This window comes from Pollicipes pollicipes, unplaced genomic scaffold (genome assembly GCF_011947565.3).
Source record: "Pollicipes pollicipes isolate AB1234 unplaced genomic scaffold, Ppol_2.1 Scaffold_4881;HRSCAF=5763_pilon_pilon_pilon, whole genome shotgun sequence".
Lineage (NCBI taxonomy): Eukaryota > Metazoa > Arthropoda > Thecostraca > Pollicipedomorpha > Pollicipedidae > Pollicipes > Pollicipes pollicipes.
The window spans coordinates 55,798,264-55,811,809 of NW_023596576.1; positions in this window are offsets into that span (position 1 = coordinate 55,798,264).

The following is a 13,546-nucleotide window of genomic DNA, read 5'->3' on the forward strand; positions in this document are numbered from 1 at the left end:
CAGTCTCGAAGACGTGCCGAGGGCGGTGCGGGGTCCGACCGGCGTGGGTTTACCTGATGTTTGGCCCGCCTGGGGCGAGGCGGTGACCGGCAGGAGAACCGGCCAGGTCGATATCGGGATTAGCGCCAGCCTGGTCAGAACTGGCCGCCGCCAGCGGCGTCAGACCTCCGCCCAGGATATGCTTAGGGACAGCCGAGCAGCTGTGGGTTGAGCGATGAGCGAGGGATCAAACGGGCGAGATGCCACGGTTCTTACAGCACCCACCCGCCGCAATCAGTTGGACGATAAACAGACGCCGCATGCTGCTGCACTCTAGGCTGAGCCCTCCAGCCATGTGAGATAACGTCACACCATGGGTCAGCGGTGCGCTGACGTGTCCCGTTCGGTCCGCGCCGTACACAGCTGGCGGCCGGCCGGTCCACCCCGCCCGCCGGGCGTGGCCGGCCCGGCCCGGCCTGCACTCAGTGGTGTGTAGCTTATGGATTTCAAGGGTCCAGTTGGTGGAGTTCCTAGTCGGAAACATGAGAAAACTCTAGAAAACAAGCACGGTTCAACTGCTCCGTTGGCTCGTAACATACGCGCACGTGTTCGCCATTGTCTTGTGCGGCCAACTCGCGCAGTGGCCTTGGGTGCATGCCTGGAATCAACCAGGCGAAGCCAGACATCATCACCACCGCTCAGTGCACGGTGCGCCCGTTTCACACGTCACAGCTTACCCTGTCGGCGATCCACGTGGCTCCCCAGTACCGTCCCGGATTTCGCGGGGGCTGCTCGGTGCCAACGGCGCCACACGGGAAATGCATCCACCCTGACGCATCGTCATCCATGCCGGACGTCGTCCGCATGCTTTATCGCCGAGCGCCTGCTTCCTGACGGGCCACTGCCGGTCCTGCAGCTGTGCGAAGTCCGCGGCTCTGCGGGCCAGGGAGCCGCCGCGGCGCCGGCCCCGCAGTTCTCTCGAGAACAGCCGGGCGGGGCCCGCCGCGTTCCACTATCGACCGGTCCCGAGCGGACGAAATCCTGCGGCTCTGCTCCCGCAGCAGCCGCGATATTTCCGCGGCGGGTTTTATCGCCGGCCTCACGGGCGGCATTTCTGTCGCTGCCGGGCGGCATTTCTGCGGTGACGGCGGATCAGCAGGGCGGCGGGCGGCATTTCTGCGGCTCTGCTGTTGTTTTAGCGGGGGTCGGCCACCAGCGGGCCCGAGCCAAGACGACCCCCTTCGCCCCTTCCCCCTCCCCGCGGACCGCAACTCTGAAATTAACACATTCCTGGGGTGAACCAGCCTCAGTGGAGGAGTGTAGAAGGGGTGGTGATGGCGCCCGTGTGACTTTTTCGACGGGTGTTAACAGGAACAGGCTCTTTGAACGAAGAAAAAATGATTACTGGTATGTGCAATGGAGAGGTCGGGGTTTATTTCCGCTAAACCAACTTAAATGTCTGTCCGCTTTATCATTGTTGTTATTTGAATGGGGTTACAAGGTTTTGTGTTCAATTTGTATACAGAATGGGGCTGCAGAAAATGTTAACAATTAATCGGAAGTATGTGCAGCTTTTACGTTATGAATGAAGCCTGTCCTTAAGGGTCGTCTTCATCCTGACATGTGGTGACATGTCTTACACCAAAAACACGCGATGGGACAGGACAGGATGCAGGCAACGGTGCTCCACTGGCTGTACGCCGTGCAGCGGGCGGACGCCGGCCACAGCTGGAAGCCAGTGACCGGATGGGGGACTGTCGTCCGGCGTCGACCGGGCCGTCGTCCGGCGTCGACCGGGCCGTCGTCCGGCGTCGACCGGGCCGTCGTTCGGCGCCGACCGGGCCGTCGTTCGCAGGCGTCGGACGCGGTCGATAACCCCGTGCGACAGCACGTCCGCTGCCCCGTTGCCACCAGGGGAGATGCACGCGACATCCAAAACGTCGACCAGACAGGCCGTAACGAACAGGGGGTGGTGAACAGGAGCCACAACGGTCGGATCGGCCGACCAGCCACGAGCTCACACCCAGACCACGCCCCTGTTGGCGGAGAATGGCAGCCGCTGGCTCCGCTCCTGTTGGCGGAGAACGGCAGCCGCTGGCTCCGCTCCTGTTGGCGGAGAATGGCAGCCGCTGGCTCCGCTCCTGTTGGCGGAGAATGGCAGCCGCTGGCTCCGCTCCTGTTGGCGGAGAACGGCAGCCGCTGGCTCCGCTCCTGTTTGCGGAGAACGGCAGCCGCTGGCTCCGCTCCGCACAACGAGTGATGTGAAGAGATTGGATCTTGTGAAGAGATGGAAGAGATGGATGGATCTTCACAAGCCATGCCGTCGAAGACGGCGCCCCCGAGCGACGCCAGCGGTTGGCCACACAGGCGACCACCACCGCGATCCGCGCCAGGCACCGGTGCGCCAGCGTGAGCTATCAGCGCGGAGCGTCGCCGTGACGCGGTCGCCCCCCACCCCCTCCCCGCGCGCTGCGGCGTCCGTTGGCGTCGTCCGGCTCGCGCGGGCTGCCACGTGCGTTCTGGGGCGTCGTCACTACGCTAGGGTTATCTACGAACACCGTGTAGAGAAAATCGTTGGACAAGTATGGCAATGCCGTTCATGGCACGTGATAATTATCTGTCCCCGTGCTTCCACGCGTGGGGAGTAACCATGTAAAACCGTGTCGAAAACCTACTTTCACCGGTCTGGGCCCGAGTTTTTCACCTGCATTCTCCAAATCATTCATGTTTTGCACCATTTGTGCCGCCAATTTTTAGAACGTGCCATCTCTGCTCCATGTTCACAAATAAACAGTGGTTTACGTAGTGACGAACAGCTGAGTAAACAGCTGTGTGCGTCGTGGGGCCCCAATGACACCAACGCACGCACGCACGTGTACATATGTATGCATGTATGTATGTATGCATGCATGCATGCATATGTGTGTGTGTGTGTGTGTGTGTGTGTGTGTGTGTGTGTGTGTGTGTGTGTGTGTGTGTGTGTGTGTGTGTGTGTGTGTGTGTGTGTGTGTGTGTGTGTGTGTGTGCATGCATGGATGCATGCATGCATGGATGGATGGATGGATGGATGGATGGATGGATGGATGGATGGATAGATGTGCATGTATGTGTGTATGTATGCATGTACGCGTTATAAGGTATGGCACGCGTATCGGGTATGGCGCCAGCGTCTCTGCGCGCCGTTGGTAGCCAATGAGCGCCGGCGCCGGGGCGGCGGGCTCCGTGCCGCCCTCGCAGACGGGCTCGGCGCCGCCGCCCGCGCCCTGCTGCTCTGTATGTGGAGCGAGACCGAGCGGAACCGGGCAGCGGCGAGGCGTGCTGTCCGCGGCCGCGGCCTCGCCGCTGCCCGGCGGCAGGACGGCGTCACGGACAGAGGTGTGGACACAGCTGCTGTCATTGATGTCACGTAACAAGCGAATGTATCGTTTGGGTTCCAACAAGTGCGTTCAAAGCCGGTGGATGCTTTATTTCTTAATATTACCGATGACTTTGGCAGTGTTAAATTGAAATAACCAGTTTGCTCGGCCGCACAAGCATGTAGTGCGCGAGGAGAAGCCGCTGTGTTTTTCACGGCTGCACGGCCCCGTCGGCGTGGGACCAGCCTCCGCTCCAGCAGCCGCCGTTCATCTGCGGCGAGAGGCCGCCGCGGGGCGGACGGCCGGCGGCCGGCGAGCGGCGGGCAGCCAGCAGGCGGACGGCGGGCAGCGGGCAGCCGCACCAGCCAGCGAACCGCTCGTCGGCGCACGGCTCACGCGCCGGGTCCCGAGCACCGCCGGGCCCTGAGCACCGGCGGGTTCCGAGCGCCGCCGGACGTCGAGCACCGCCGGGCTCCGAGCACCGCCGGGCTCCGAGCACCGCCGGGCCCCGAGCTCCGACGCCAGGCGTGCCGGCGCCGTGGCGCGGGGCCGCCACTCAGGCGAGAGGCTCGCTCCCGACCAGACACGGGGCTAATTTACGACGCGTGGGATTTCTGCGGTCTTTGGCGCCCCGCTCTCTGACGCCGATGGCGAGAGCGAGAAGAGGGGGTGGGGGAGGGGGGGGGCATCGGTTCGGTGGCCGGGCCGGCACGGAGCTGACAGCCGTGGCGGACCTCAGGCGTCTCTCGCCAGCCGGGCGAACGTCACAAACCTGGCATGACGCGTTAAGGCACTCGAGCTCCCCAGATAACGGCCGCTATCTGAGCCGGTCGGGCCCAACGACGAGTTGGAGAAGTACGCTGTCACGCCATGATGTTGGAGAGGGACGTTACCGCGCCATGATGTTGGAGAATGACGCTGCCGCACCATGGTGTTGGAGAAGGACGCTATCACGCCATGATGTTGGAGGGGGACTTTGCCACGCCATGATGTTGGAGAAGGACGCTGCCGCACCATGATGTTGGAGAGGGACGTCGCCACGCCATGGTGTTGGAGAAGGACGCTGTCGCACCATGATTTTGGAGAAGGACGCTGTCACGCCATGATGTTGGAGAGGGACGCTGTCACGCCATGATGTTGGAGAGGGACGCTGTCACGCCATGACGTTGGAGAAGGACGCTGTCACGCCATGATGTTGGAGAGGGACGCTGTCACTCCATGATGTTGGAGAGGGACGCTGTCACGCCGTGATGTTGGAGAGGGACGCTGTCACTCCATGATGTTGGAGAGGGACGCTGTCACGCCATGACGTTGGAAAAGGACGCTGTCACGCCGTGATGTTGGAGAGGGACGCTGCCACGCCATGATTTCTCTGTCTGGATGCCGGCGTGGGCGTCTCAGTGCAACATATGGCTTTCCAAAGCTGCTGGGTGCTCAATAATATTTGCTTACACCGAGTGAACCACAATCAGGTGAGGGCGGGTGGATTTGTGGGTGGGCGGTGCCCAATACTCCAGCCACGTTCAGTTCAGGTATTGCGTAATAGTCAGCCCCACCCACTCGGTTGGATATTCAGGGCCGACCCCAGTAATTGCAACAGCTCCCTCGTATCTCAATAACAGTTCGACACATCGTTCACCGGTCTGAAGCCCCTGCAGTGGTCTCGGTGCAGACATGCTTAGATAAGGCAAGCTGCAACATTTCAGCCCCGGAGAGGGTCGCGGATCTCGACCGTCGCCACGCCCAGCAGACGCGTTCCCGCCGTGTCGCCGAGAACGAGTCTGTTGAATGACACTGCTGCGGTGACCCCGGGACAACGGCCGTCCGCGGGCGCCATGTTTAATCTGTCCAGGAAATCCGCCGCCTCTTGTAAATGGGCCGTTCCGCGCCCGGGGCCGGGTGGTGGGAGGACGGCGGTGACGCTGCCGACCCGAAGCGGTCTCAGCGTTCTCCGAGACCGTGGCCGTCTCCAGCGTTCCGGGACATTCGAGATTGGCAGGAGAGAGAGGAGAGAGAGAGAGAGAGAGAGAGAGAGAGAAGAGAGAGAGAGAGAGAGAGAGAGAGAGAGAGAGAGAGAGAGAGAGGAGAGAGAGAGAGAGAGAGAGAGAGAGAGAGAGGAGAGAGAGAGAGAGAGAGGTGAAGAAGGGCTTGAGGAAAGAGAGAGAACAAACACGACCAAAACAAGAGTGGCGGAGCCATGGCAGAGGGAGAGAGAACCTGCAAGGGACAGAGGGTCTTCCTAAGCAAACTGATTATCCAGGCGTCGCCGCGGCGCGTCGTGCCAATATTTTGGGAGCAAACAGCAGGCGGACGACGGAGCGGCGCGGCTCGTTCCCAGCGCCGCTGGCCGCCGGCGTGTGTCGGGGCACCGCCCGAGCCGGCTGTACTGGCGGGGCGCCGGGGCAGCACTGGGACCGGCCCGGGCGCCGGGCGGCCGCCGCCGAGGGTGGCGCCCGCCGCTGCCGACTCTGACGCGGGGATTCGGGGGAACTCTGCCGGATCGACCGCCGGGCTCGAGTGAATCCACCGGGCGCTGAACGAGGACAGAGCGGCGCGGCCGGCGGACTGGCGGAGTGCGGAGGACTGGGGAGTGCAGAGGACTGAGGAGTGCGGAGGACTGGGGAGCGCAGAAGCTCGGTGTGAAGACAAAATATGCCTACACTTCTGTAACGTGCAATGATGCTTTTACCTGGTTCTAACGGCGCGAATAACTACTTTTAACTCCGTGAACTCTACAACTTGACATTTATGACATACCCGGCTGATCGAACTCCGTGTAAGAGAGCGCTGGACTTCGGCCGCTAGATGACTGGCGACCTGACCCCCCCCCCCCCCGTCCTTGTCCCGTGCTGCGGTGCCCGCCTCTGTCCGGATCCGCGAGCACCGCTCTCCCGCCCTTTGTTCCCCTCGTTCGGCCCCACGCGCGAGTAGCACCGCCCCCGCCGCCCGTCCGATAGCCGGTTGAGGAACTTGCCCACCCTCGGGCTGCCCGGCTGCTGGGGAGGACAGATTCATCGCCCGGGCGGCCCGGCCGGTGTGAAATTGAGGCCGTCCGCCCCCGTGGTGGCACATGGACGCGACTCGTGACGTCACACCGGCTGCCGTGGGCCGCGCGGGCGGCCGCGGCGGGCTGGGCCCCCGCCGCCGGCGGTGCGGCCGGTGGTCAGGATCGCCACGGATCACCGAAGGTGTCATTAGGCCTGGCTCCCCCTTACAGGACAGAATGTTGCTGACGTGGCCGGCATGTAATGGCACATGCGCTGAAACAGGGATGTCGTTTGCTGTTCAGTTGGGGTAGACGGGGGAGGGGCTCATCAAACCCTCAACGTGGTTGGGAGAAGTGGTCCGAATCTGGAGAGAAACCCGTTTTGTTGCGAATTTCGAGGCCAGGCTTGGTCATTCTGTCTGCTCAGTCCCCCATCTATCTTGAGCTACGCATCTACGTTGAAGCTAACAGACATCAGTGCGCGCTGAAATGAATCGTCCAGTTTGTTGCACGACGGTACTCAACGATGTTCTCCCCACCAGACATATGTCTGAAACCCTCACAATGCCAAGATCCCAGAATTACGTTGCATATAACCCCACGGGATCCTGGATCCACCCTTGGGATCTAAGCACACGTTTGCTCCCCACCAAGAATAATTTGTAGCCTCTTACAACATCGTTTGGACCAACGTCTTGAGCTCCTCTTCGCCTGAAGCAGTTGTGAGCTCTTCAACAGTGCGCGCCAGATTCTGAGCACACGATACGTGCCTCAGCGGAGACCGCTCGTCTGTCAGGCCGGTCCCACAAAGTCATAAATCCGGTCCGATATCCGACGTGCCGCAGGCGCTGGGCCTGACTGCGTGACCAGGCGCGGCATCCGTCATCGGCCAGGGGACAGCCCGGCCCCACCTGCGTCACTGGCCGGCTGGTCCGCGTCAGCGCGCCGGGCCCGCCGGCCGCCAGGCGGCACGTCACGCGGCGCTCTGGCCGGCGCGCGTGACGGTGCGGACCCGCCGGCCGTGACGCGGGAGGGACGGCCGTCACCTCGCGCGGCCGCGGCGCCCGTCACGGCGACCGGCGGCGCGGGATCGAGAACGGTGGTCACGTGACTGCCGACGAAGGGCCAGAGTGCCTCCGCCCCTCTCGCAGTGGTCGAAGTCACGTGATCGGGCCGGCCGATCACGTGGTCACGGCCGGGTGTGAACAGATGCAGAAGTGTAGTCGCAGCCGCTGTCCATCCAGCGGAGTCTGAGCGGAATATTCAGCTTTTACAAAACGGCTGAGTGAGCTGAGGGAGCAGGGAGTCAGCGAGCGCATCGTGCATTTCAGCCGAGGGCCACGGACCGCCTACGTCAGGCGGCAGCAATCCATAGTCTTGCTGAGAAACGCCCCCGGGCGGAGCAAGCCTCCGAAATGGCCTGGTACCGGAACCCGTCCAGTTCCGGCGGAGGCGCCGTCGCCGCGTGGGAGCAAGGGCGTTGCGCCAACCGCTCCTGACCACTTTCCGCCACGTGAAGTCGGTGATCTGGGACGCCGCGCTCTCCACTGTCTGAAGGCCCCCTAGGACTGCGGAGGGATCAGTTTCGAATGCCAAGGCGTCGGCCCATGGCGCCGGAGCTGCGTTACAGGCGGCGGGCAGCGGGCGCCATTTGGCCACATTTAGAGCCATCTAGCGGTTTCCTGAATAGTGGAATAAACCATTCGTGAGGCGTTGACCTACTTCAAGATGTGGCTCACTGGAAACCTCGGAGATCAGTGTTGCTATTTAGTACTCCTCCACCAACAAAGAGGTGTATTCTAGGATAGTTTGCACGTAGTGACGGCGTGCCACCTGTGACGTATGGCCAGATGCCTTTTTGCCTTTACTTGCCACTTCCGGGGTCTTCAACTTCCCCATAGTGGTCCAAAGTCGGCGAAGATCGCTGCCCAAACGCACCGCATTGCTGCCGGGCCCACTAGCGTTGCTTCGGCCGTTCGCCTGGCGTTTGTCCTCCCGTTGTTGGCTATTGGTGTGTTTTATTGGTGATAACTCCTGTCCTCTGTCGGCGGTCCCCCACCTGTCGCACGTTATCGACTTCGCCCCAGGCTCAATGTCCTCGTCCTCCGTACATCCAACCCCAGCCCTTGTTTGTCCCCCGTTCTTCAGACATCGCGTCTGCCTCCATTCTGCACATCCGCTGTCGACAGCCGGCGTGAGTCTCCTCCGTGAGACTCGCGCCGCATCCCTCCCGCCTCCAGTGTCCGCTGGCCGCGCCCCTGCGCCGTGTTTGAGCCCGACCGACAAACAGCGGCGGCGGGCGGGCGGTGGCCAGACGCGGCCGCCCACCCCCACCGTCCCCCCCCCCCCTGTCCCAACTCCTGCTCCCAGCGGCCGGCCGTCCCTGCCGTCCCCGCCATCCCAATTCCCGCTCCCTACCGTCGGCCGTCCCAGCCGTCCCGTCCCTTCCTACGGCCGGTCGCCGCGGTGCGCGCTCTCCACTGGTGTTCCCGGAGGGCTGCCCGAGGCTGTCCCCCGGCTCCATGTCTGTGCGGCCGAGTGGCGTGCACAATACGAAAATTGTACTGCGCCGCTGACGCAGGGGCTGACGCGGGGTGGCGATGCCACGCCGTATTACCGTGCCGCTGACGAGGCGGCGATACCACGCCGCTGACTGACGAGGCGGCGATACCACACCGCTGACGAGGTGGTGATTGATAACACGCCGTTGACGAGGCGGTGATAACACGTCTCTGACGAGGCGGCGACACCACGTCTTACAGCCGTGCCGCTGACGAGGCAGCAATACTACGCCGTAAAGCCATGGTGCTGGCGAGACAGCAATACCACGCCGTACAGCCGTGGTGCTTACGAGACGGCGATACCACGCCGTACAGCCGTGCCGCTGAAGAGGCAGCCATACCACGCCGTACAGCCGTGGTGCTGACGAGACGGCGATACCACGCCGTTCAGCCATGATGCTGACGAGACGGCAATGTCACGCTGTACAGCCGTGGTGCTGACGAGACGGCAATACCACGCCGTACAGGTGTGCCGCTGACGAGGCAGCGATACCACGCCGTCCAGCCGTGATGCTGACGAGACAGCAATGTCACGCTGTACAGCCGTGGCGCACGCCAAGCGGGGCCCACGTGTGTTGTCCTAACACGCAGCGGGCCTCGTGAACACGGGCCACGTCCGTCTCCTTATAGCGGCAATCGGTCAGGAGGGCTTGGAAGACACGCGAGCGGGACATGAGCCGATTGGCTGACCTTGACCCCTTTCCGGCGCCGAGCTGGCGGCGTGGGGTCACCGTTTCCGTGCCGCCGACCAGAACACAATGACAACGCGTCGGGCAGCGAAGCGGTACGGTCTTTGATCAAGGGAAAATGTCAGCTTACCTTCATTAATGTATGAGGCTGATGCCAGACCGAGCTACTTTCTGTTCCTGCTGCACGGACGAGCTGGATCCAATGCATCACACGCTATTGAAGGTGTTAGACATCAGCTGGGCCATCCAAAGTTGACTCAGTTGGTGATCTATTAATTGTTATTACCACTACTTGGGTTACCCCACTATGTCAGCTGAATTTTATCGACTGAAATCCGGCCCAACGGTTAGCCAAAGTGCTTTTAGTTACGAGTGAGGCCAAGCGTGCCGTGCCGGACCGATGAGAAAATTCGCAACTTGGGCGGCCCCGTCTGGCCACATCGTAGCATTTCCTAGCAGCCGATATGTTTTTAACCACTGATCATGCATCATGGTGATTGCCCACTGCTCATGTTCACTGCCTGTTCACCGTCATGACCACTGCTTCGTGTAAATGTTTGAAACAATGTGTAATCCTGAACAGTATGCTGCACGTTTAAGGGATTTGGAGGCAAGGAGACGAGGCGGCCAGAGACAAAAAGGCGTTATATATGGGGGGCGTTATATATCTTAAATATCTGAAACGTTGCAGTGCGAGCAAATGTTCCATTTGCCATTCGATTAAAACGGAAAACACGACCTCTCGACGACCGACAGGTCAGACCAGGCAGTCAGACCAGGCAGTCAGACCAGACAGTCAGATCAGGCAGTCAGATCAGGCAGTCATACCTCGATGTCCCTTCGTCACAGCGAATCGAGATAGACGTTCTTCGAGAGGACGGGCGATCGTAGTGCAACTATCGGTGAGTCGGTGTAATCAGCCGCGTGTTTGAACGCAGACCGCCGATCCTCCCGCCTTGGTACGTTTCTTAAGAGTGGTGCTGGCTCTCGGCAACCGGAACAGATTGAAATCTGGCACCAATGTGTGGCGTAGGTGAATGCGCTGTCTACAGCTCTCTAAGCTATCGCGTTGCCGCTCGATACTTAGGCGTGCCAATATTCAACCTGAAGGTACCTTATGCCACCTTTTCCGAAACCGACACCGAAGACAACACGCCGGGACGAAACGGAAAGAAATCGGGCCATGATAATGACATGGACGTGAGGCCAATTTGTCGAAATACCTTGGTAACAGTCACTGAAGCCATAGAAAATTGCAAAGTGACTGATTCCGTCGGCTGAAATTGCCAAGCCTGACAAGGCTCATAGACAGTGGATGTCCGAACTGTGTTAATTTCTGAAATTTTCGCGCCGTCAATGGCTGCTGTACGCTCATGGATAATGGACTTCCACGCATTATTCAAACCCATTGGTATGAGTTTCCAGCGGTGTCGGGATTCATTACCATATACTTTTACATATTCCTTATGATGAACATTGATGCTCATGTCAGTTACCACGCTGCCTGACCTATGCAGCACACAGCGCCGCTCTGGCTTGTAAAAAACCTGCCATTTTCCTATCACTTGACACAGGAACCGTTCATCAAGGTTAAAACTCACCAACCGAGATGGAAAGTCGTTACCGTCAAGGCCAATATAGACTGGCAGGATCACGCTCAGCCAGCCATACCTCTGACCTGAATTCGACACCGCCAACTGTCGTCGTCCCGGTAGGAGTCTTCAGCACGCCGGGCTCGGCTCTGGTCTCAGTTCTCTGCCGCCGACTGTTGTCGTCCTCAGCGCCTCAAGGTGATAACATTTTTGTGATGATGTTGTGATAATGTGAATGATATCATTTTTTAGAATGTTCGCCTTTCATCTTGCGACAGGCTGTGCCCAAAAATTGGCCAGGGTGCCCACTTTTAAAACCAATTTTATCTTTCACATCATCTGACTATGTTAGGAAGGAGACATCACATTTTCGAAATCTCATCGCTACACATGCGGCTTCGGTGATTAGCACCAGAAACGCTTTCTTTTCTCAGTTCCTTAGTTATACTCAGATTCCAAAGCTTATGACCAAACTACAAACTGTTCGTTTGTAGCTTCCAATGAATCTTTAAAACTATTTTTTTAAAAACTCGGGAAAAGTGCACTTGCTAGTTGACGGTATTTACACATCACAGTGTAGCGGACATGGCCGCGTCATAGCGGACATGGCCGCGCCTGGGGACACTAAACGTGCTCGGTGCTTGGACATGGCCAAGCCTGGGGACACTAAACGTGCTCGGTGCTCGGACATGGTCACGCCTGGGGACACTAAGCCCACTCATGACTGCCGCATGTGACAACCTGGGCCAACGAGGCGTCGCCAGAATGCAGAATGAAATGAGAATGACTGAAGGAGGGTGGATGTCCCCAGTGTGCGACAGGCTCACACGTTCACGTTATTGATTGCCCGTGCACATGTTTCTCTTTCTGAGCATTACATTGCGGGTCACTGTAGATGAGCACTCTACCAGCCGGTTCTGTGCGCTGCAGCTCAGGTGGTTAGTGCTCAGCGGCAGTTGAGCAGCTGCACCGGCGCGGCACCAGTATGGGGCAGTGGTGACATGGTGCCGGCGCCACCGGCGGCCTGATCGGCGCGGTCCCCGTCAGCGGGCGGCTGGTGCAGTGGCTCTGACAGGTCGCGCCGCCGGCCGGCCGGGCGGCGACGGCGCGACGCCGGCCGACCGGCCTGATCTATCCTCAGTGAGGCAATCTGGCTGGCCACCGGCGACCCATTCATCAGCCAGCACCGGCGGCCCGCCAGCTGACGCCGCGCCGCACCCCGCGGCGGCCGGAGCCGACCGGAGCCGAGCGGAGCCGACTGGAGCCGAATGAAGCCGAGCGGAGCCGAGAGGAGCCGACCAGAGCCGACCGGAGCAGACCGGAGCCGACCAGAGCCGAACGGAGCCGAGCGGAGCTGACCGGAGCCGAACGCAGCCGAGCACAGTCAACCGGAGCCGACCGGAGTCGACCGGAGCCGACCAGAGCCGACCAGAGCCGACCGGAGCTGACCGGAGCCGGCCAGAGCCGAACAGAGCCGGGCGGAGCTGACCAGAGCCGAACGCAGCCGAGCACAGTCAACCGGAGCCGACCGGAGTCGACCGGAGCCGACCAAAGCCGACCAGAGCCGACCGGAGCTGACCGGAGCCGGCCAGAGCCGAACGGAGCCGGGCGGAGCCGACCGGAGTCGAACGCAGCCGAGCGGAGCTGACCGGAGCCAAACGCAGCCGAGCACAGTCAACCGGAGCCAGACGCAGCCGAGCACAGTCAACCGGAGCCGACCGGAGCCGACCAGAGCCGAGCGGAGCCGAGCGGAGCCGACCAAAGCCGACCGGAGTCGAGCAGAGCCGACCAGAGCCGAGCGGAGCCAACCGGAGCCGACAGAGCCGACCGGGGCCGAGCGGAGCCGACCAGAGCCGATCGGAGCCGACCGAAGCCGAGCGGACCCAATCGGAGCCCCCAGCCGTCTGATGGGCCAGCAGCCCCGTTTAGAGGCGGCTGGCGTCCCGGGTCCTCGCGGGAGTGCGCGCTGAGCCGACTTGGCGAATTTAGACGACGAGAAGCTCATCAGGACCTTGTTCTTCATCAGGAATGGGCTTCGAGAGTGACATCACTGGTAAATCAGGTAGCTATGACGTAGGTTGAATGAGCTTTCATTTATTAAAGAAAATGGACTCGAGGGCCCAGGTCTTCACAGCCAAGCTTCGGCCATTGATGTAACAACTTGTGGCGTCGCAGGTAATCACGTCGTACACGGTTTTAAAGGCCACCTGTAATTGGGCTTCAAGACAAGCATGGGCTTCAAGTAGAACCAGTTGTTTCAAGTCCATGTAGGCATATAGCACGCAGCAATGCGCATTTGCATATTATCGATTGCACAGTTATTGGCAAGTTATGTGCTCAAAAACGGCGTCGTTGATTACACCATCAACGTACGCTTGAGATC